Source organism: Canis lupus, chromosome 16, assembly GCF_011100685.1.
Source record: "Canis lupus familiaris isolate Mischka breed German Shepherd chromosome 16, alternate assembly UU_Cfam_GSD_1.0, whole genome shotgun sequence".
NCBI lineage: Eukaryota > Metazoa > Chordata > Mammalia > Carnivora > Canidae > Canis > Canis lupus.
This window is the reverse complement of record NC_049237.1, coordinates 6,008,562-6,015,492: the sequence shown is the minus strand read 5'-3', so window position 1 is coordinate 6,015,492 and position 6,931 is coordinate 6,008,562. Positions and strand designations below refer to the sequence as shown.

The following is a 6,931-nucleotide window of genomic DNA, read 5'->3' as shown; positions in this document are numbered from 1 at the left end:
ACTGCATCTCCCCGCCCCTTAAAGGTCTTCGCGAGGGGGGACAGACCCCCGGGAAGGCAGGGCTGCGAGCTGCAGAAGGGGAGGCTCGGAGGGGGGCTCCCGGGCGGACGGACGGACGGACGGGCGGGGGCGGGGGGGGGGGGAGCCAGCCCAGCCCGCGGGGCACATCAGGGGGCGACCCTGTGGCTGGGTTATCGGTGGTGGCCGAGATTGGGAAAGGCGAGGGCCTGAGGCGGGGAGCCTCCAGGTGCGCTCTGGGACAGGTGAATGGACCAGTTTGACTGCTGGGGCCCAGGATTTGCCTTAGGAGCAGGGCAGACAGGCGGGCGTGGCCAGAGCGGACAAGGTCTTGGTAAACACATTACCGTGCACTTGACAGAGCAAGAGAGAGGACCCCGCCAGGGTTCTGAGCGCAAGTGTGAGGAGGGCGCAGGTCCAGCCTGCTCCAGCTCTGTCCAGTTGGAGACAACCCACGCCCCTCCCATGCTCTGCCTTACGTGATATTTTAACAACTGTTCATTCACTTTCTACTCTGCACGCATCAAGCTCTGAGAGCATGGACCAAGAGTAAGACAGTCCCTGCCCTATACAAGCTGTGGGTCGCAGCAGTGCCGAGGACTAGGGCGGAAAGCAAATGCACGTGGCTAAGAATGAGGACAGGTGGAGACCCCAGCTGAGGTGTCAGGTGTGTGTGTGTGGGGGTGACAGTGGCTCAAAGGGGAGTGATGCATCCGGTGAGGAAGGTGGAGGCTGCCCTCCCGGGGCCTCTCCTTCCTATACCCCTTCCTGGCTCCCTCTCATTGGGGTGAATGATTCATAGTCTTTGTATCATTGAAACTGTGGTTCAGTGACCGCGGAGAAAGGCAGGTGGCGCATTACAGGTGCTTACTATATTTTCGAAAATTAATACTTCTCAGGCTTTCTGCTTTTCTATACAGATATGTGAAAGGAGGAAATGGCTTATCATTTCCCGGCCCAGACTACCCTCGTTGGCATCACTAAATGTAATCCATGTCCGTTGGTGGGAAAATTCACATTGAACAGAAAAGAAACCAAATGGAAAGTAGACTCCTCCCTCCTTCCACCCTCCAGGTCCTCTCCCCAGAGTTAACTGCCACCAATTGTGTCTTGAGGTTCTCCCAGAGTTTTTTTCCCTAAGCACACACAGGAGCCTGATGTGAGAATGTATACAGAGGGGCCATCGGATGCGCTGTGTTCTGCACCAGGGGCCTTCTTTCTAATGGTAAGTACTTTGGGAAGGAGGCGGAGGCTCCTGCAGGCCCACTGGGGTCAGAGCTTTGTGATTTCAGCAGGGAGGAATGGGCGAAGGGTGCACAGCCAACAGAAGGGGGGAAATGGAGCAAGCTTTGGACAATTGCTGCTAGGAAATAAGCCAGACTGTGGTGAGGTAATGCATGTGTTCCTTGCTGTAGTTTGTTAAAGTTACAAGACCCTTGGGACTGAAGGGGGTGGGGTGGGGGCTGCTCCATGCAGTGAGAGGTGGTGTGGAGACGGCTGGAAAGGAGCCTGGCTTTTGTTTTAAGATTGCTTGCTTCTCTGTCCAGGGTCTGGAAGTGATGCAGAAGGGGAACGAAAGCCCACCTTCTACCTCCATTCAGGATGGTCCCCGTTTGACAATTCCTCATTCCATTTGTGGGGGATAAGGCACGACTTTGATTTTGGCCTCTGCCCTTGCCTAGCAGTGCTGCTTTTGCCAAGCTACTTACACTCTCTGGACCTTAGCTTCCTTAGATTCGGGTGATCTCGGGAGGCTGGTTCCAGGAAAGATGGCAGGATTTGGAGTCAGAAGACACAGGCCAGCTCTAATTCTGTATCTCTGCTTCCTTAGCTATAACCCGGGGATTCCTCCAACCCACCTCAGGAGGTAGATGTGATGCTCAAAAGAGGAGAAAGTGTTCCGCTCTTGTGCTAGGAGATTGTTGGAGGTGTGGCTTGCCGAGGTTCTCCTGCAGGCCTCTCAGGGCACATCTGGAGTGGAACAATCTCAGTGACTAAGGCATCAACTTTTTTTTTTTTTTCTTTTAAAAGCAACTTTATTGAGGGATAATTTGCATAAAGTGAATTGCACTCCTTCTAAGTGTACAGTTCAATGGATTCTGAAAAAGGCGTACACCCTCAGAGCCGCTGCCTCAGTCAAGATCCAGAAGGCTTTCATCATCCAGAAACGGTCCCTCATGCCCTTTGCAGTCAAGCCCACCTCGGCCCCAGGCTTCCTTCAGCATCGATAAGTGTTCCTCCTGGGGCCAGAACTTCCTGTAGTCTTGAATCTCACTTTATCCTTTCAGTATGACGCCCCTGAGGTCCACGCATGTTCTGGGCGTCAGCAGTTTGCTCCTTGTGTTTGTTGACCGGTATTCCCTGTGTGGATGCCCTAAGGCCTCATTTAACAACACAAAAATCAAACCTGAAAGTCTTCCTCTACTCTGTTTCCCCAGCACTAGAGGCCCCTTAGCTGACGAGGCTTCCCAGGGGGATACCTGTTTTCCCTCTTAGGTGGAGAGAATGAACCCAAGTTGTCTGGACCAGTTCTCATTCTGTAGTCAAGAAGCAAGGAAAGCCTGTGCATCCCTACAACTTCAGACTTCCTGGGTTCTGGCTGGATCCTGCAGTCTGGACCTTAACACCATTCTGCTTGTGTTGTCCCATCCCCTGCCTGTCCCGATTCCCCCTCCCCCAAAGAGCCCCACCTGGCTATTTGCTGATCTGGGACTGGGTAAAATTTCACCCAGCCTAGATCAAGGCCTTGTAATGTCCATAAGGTTCTGATTGAAACACAGCCCAATCAGCAGGGTAACCCAGTAAGCTGCCAGCAACCCTGTGAGAGCGTCAGTGCAAATTGGTTTATCAGATGAGTATCAGGTCCTTAGCAAGGGCCTGTGTGGATGGGACCGAACAGCTTTGTTTTGGCTGCTTTGGGCTGGCCTGCACTTGTAGGCAGCACAAGCCAGGAGACTGCGTGGGCAGTGGGAAGCGAAAGAACAGCTCTCTCTGAATGCATTCGGGTGGATTCCGTACATCTTTGATCACAAGGCTAATTTGGTCCTTCCCTTTCCTTCTCCGCTGGGCTCTTACCTATCTGTTCTCTGATCCTGGTTTACCATCAGGCAACAGGGGTGGGGATGATCATAGTTACCATTTATTACTGCACCTACGCATGCTGCCAGGGCACTTCACATACATCATTTCATTTACTTCTCACACCAACCCTTTGAAGAAGGTATTATTAGTTCTATTTTATAGATGGAAAAACCTGAGGCACAGGGAATTTAAGTTACTTGTTCAAAGTCACTCAGTTGCAGAATCAGGATTTGAACCCAGGTCTGTCGGACTCTGGGGCCTAGGGCCCCTACTTGAGGTTCCGGAAGCAAAAGAAGTAGGCGACACCTAATTTTGCTTTCCTACCTCCTTACCTCTGTCTCCACTGGCTTAAAACAGCACGGATTAGATGTGCCTGTTTTTGAGCTTTAGAAAATGGAATCATGTGATATGCATTCCTTCCTGAGTTCTTTCATTTGCTCTTTTGTTTGCGCAATTTATTTATGTAGTTGTGTGCTAATTCATTTCCACTGATGTACGATATGCACTTGTATAAAAAACACCTTTTTTTTAAAAAAAAAAAGATTTATTTTATTTATTTGAGAGAGAGCAAGCATGTACGTGAGGGAGACCATGAGCGGGGTGAGGCGGGGGAGTAGAAGGAGAAGTAGACTCCCTGCTGAGCAGGGCTCCGAGGTGGAGCTGGATCCCAGGACCCTGGGATCATGACCTGAGCCAGAGGCAGGCGCTTAACCAACTGAGCCACCCAGGTACCCCATGAACACCTTATTTTTAAAGACTTCTTGACTTGTGGTTAAACATTCTACACTTGAATTGCCACACCGGGTGACTCCCATAGTTTATCTGGCTTGTCCGGGTATCTCTGAAAGAGGCTTGATCTTCCCCGAAGGTAATTCTGTTTTTAAAGGAGACTTCTTGCTAGCCCCGTGGCTCCTAAAGGGATTAAATCTACACAGAGGCAGCCTGTGAGCAATGCCTCAGTCCCACTATCCCACTCCACCTCCCCTTGTCCTTTGTCCCTCCCTCCTTCCATGTCACTTTGTCAAGAAGAAAGCACTTGATTTGTTTAAGTAGTTGCAATTCTTCATAGCAGAAGTAGGACTGTTCTGGGACCGAGGCAGTCGTAAGTTTTCTCTGAGATGTCGGGAACTTTCTATTAGAAAGTCCTACTCTGGGCAGCTTGGGTGGCTCAGCAGTTTAGCGCTGCCTTCGGCCCAGGGCGTGATCCTAGAGACCCGAGATGGAGTCCCAGTCAGGCTCCCTGCATGGAGCCTACTTCTCCCTCTGCCTGTGTCTCTGCCTCTCTCTCTCTGTGCCTCTCATTAACAAATAAATAAAATCTTAAAAAAAAAAAAAAAAAACAAAAGAAAGAAAGTCCTACACTTATCACTGAATAGCCATGTGACCTTGGGCGAATCATCTGATTCTCTTGAATCTCAGCTTCCTCAACAGCAGAATGGGGGAAATGGTGATAGGATGTTGGTCCTCAGCACCTACAACATCATAGTGTACGAGGCGGGTACAAAAATGATGAAGGATGCAAGCCGATGCTCCTGCTTCCACTATGCAATGTAAGGCTATATCTTTTTCCTTTTTGTGTCTCTCCTGTACAGGGTTATTTGCAAGATAGATTTAGAGAATCAAGGAGTAAATCTGCTGACGGAAGGAGGAGAGACCAAGTAGTATCAGCCCCTGAATTAAAAGGGATGTTTGGTTGCAGCTCAGATCCCAAGAAGAGACAAGAGAAGAATAAAGCAAGAGCTAAGAGAAATCACTCCTGATCTATTTAGATTACGAGGCATTATGGGACTAAATATGACCCTAACACTTTCAGGACATATTGTAGCCCCCTGCCTGCTCTTGTTTTTCTTAAGATTCAGTTTCCTTTTGCAGTATTAAAAACCTCCCAAGCGTTTCATTTGTTTTAGAGGCAAGAAGATGGTGAAAAAGCAGTGAGCTTGCGTTGCCTTCTAGCATGGGCCCCAGAGAAGAGGAAATGCAAGATGGAAAATGAGTGTTAGCGGCCACGAGGAGATAGAGCTGTTTCTGGCACTGACGGGAGAGACAAGGCCAGGAGAGTGGGAATTCACTTGCATTCCATCCAAGTCCATATTTAGGTACAAGATTTACCTCAATACTTACCCCCCCCCCCATTAAATTTTTTTTAATTTTAATTTATTTAATTTTATTTTAATATTTTAAGATTTTTAAGAGAGACAGAGTGAGAGCACAAGCAAGGGGAGCAGCAGAGGGAGAAGGAGAAGCAGACTCTTCTGCTGAGCAGGAAGCCGGATGTGAGGCTCGATCCCGGGACCCTGGGATCATGATCTGAGCCATAGGCAGATGCTTAACCGACTGAGCCACCCAGGTGCCCCCCATCACCCCTCATCACCCCTCATTCTTAACTGATCTCACTCCAGAGTAAAAATAAAACCAATTTGCAATCGTCCTGTCCTTTCATTGGTTTCCAGAGTGGTGACATGAAATCGCAGCGTGGTCAGTCGTGAAGGGGCTGTGACTCAGAATCCCTTACACTAATATGTGTGTGTGTCTCATGAGAAATCGCCGTGCTTCTACCTTAACCTGTTTGCTTGACTGCCTCGGAAGATAATATTGCTAACCTGAGAAGTTAATACGCTCTATTAATGCTTAGGCAGGTAGAAGGGAGGGAGAGAACAAATGTGTCTCAGTGAACTGGGACACGTCAGAAATTTAATAAGGACAAGTGGAGACAAGTGTTAAATACCAGAATCCCCCGGGAGAAGAGTGAGAGCTTGGTCCTTGTCAAAATGTTTACTGGTTAGACCACAGGAAGAGAAGAGGGAGTGGTAGACTGACTATGTTGTCAAGTCAACTTTTTGTTTAGCCAGCATGAGAGAGGAAAGGGCTAAATAAACCATCAGCTTTGTCTTCCGGATTGGGCTAACATAATTTTTTTGCAAAACTTAACAATTTTATTGCTGGTCGAGCCTGGGAGTTCTGGGAAATTAAGTTCTAGAGAGGGCGGGGATGTAGATTGGCACAACCACACTTACAGTTTTGAGCTACTAGCCCTGGGGTCCAGAGGTAATATTACCTTGTTGTCTTATAAAAGAAGTATTTGATAAGTACGGATCTTATTAATTGGGCATAAATGTGATTCCTTTTAAATTTGGCTTTGAAGGGGTTTTTAATAAAAAGGATTCTAATCCATACTTCTCTCGAAATTCTAGGTAGTACTATTATGAATGCAAACATGCATGTTTGAACATACAGGTACAACCACCTCTGTTAAGAAATTATTATTATTATTATTATTATTATTATTATTATTATTATTTTGTTGTTGTTGTTAAGAAATTAATGTACACTTCTCTATTTCCCCTAGTGTGGAAGGTACCCAGGCTATGGGTCATAAAATCTGAGCGCCACCTGCTGAGGAGATGTAGGTATCTGCCTCTGTATCTTCAAGTACGCTACCAACAGCTAATTAACCCCTTATAAACTCTTATTAGACTACCATGGGAATAATTATGCACATGGTATGAAAGGGACAGTGATCTTCATTATTATGAAAATGGGTAGGCTTTAGACTAGGAAGTAGCTTTCCTAGCTTGCCCGGTCATCCGGGCAGTGACAGCCTCTGATAGGAGGAAGGGAAGGTCCAGGTGGGAAGGGAGGTAAGGAGGGGTTGGCCTACTTTTTTACTTCAGTTCTGGACACGCGAATAAAAGCAGAAACCCAGTGGCCTAGGAAGTGCTGGTGGGAGGGAGGTGGATCATTATTTGCAATGCGTCGGTCCTGTCAGATGCTAGGTGGAGAGAGATGCTTCTCTACTCCCATTCAGCCCTCTTACCTTGTATCTCACCCTGAA

At 48.0% G+C, this 6,931-nt stretch overlaps 1 long non-coding RNA gene across 1 annotated transcript; it reads left to right on the top strand.

Annotated features, from left to right (window-relative positions):
• The first annotated feature begins 171 nt into the window (after nucleotides 1–171).
• On the top strand, nucleotides 172–5,339 carry LOC102155484. Its single transcript, XR_005371043.1, has 4 exons — nucleotides 172–1,243; nucleotides 4,519–4,649; nucleotides 5,007–5,195; nucleotides 5,282–5,339. It is a non-coding gene; the product is annotated as an uncharacterized LOC102155484 (long non-coding RNA).
• The last annotated feature ends 1,592 nt before the right edge of the window (nucleotides 5,340–6,931 follow it).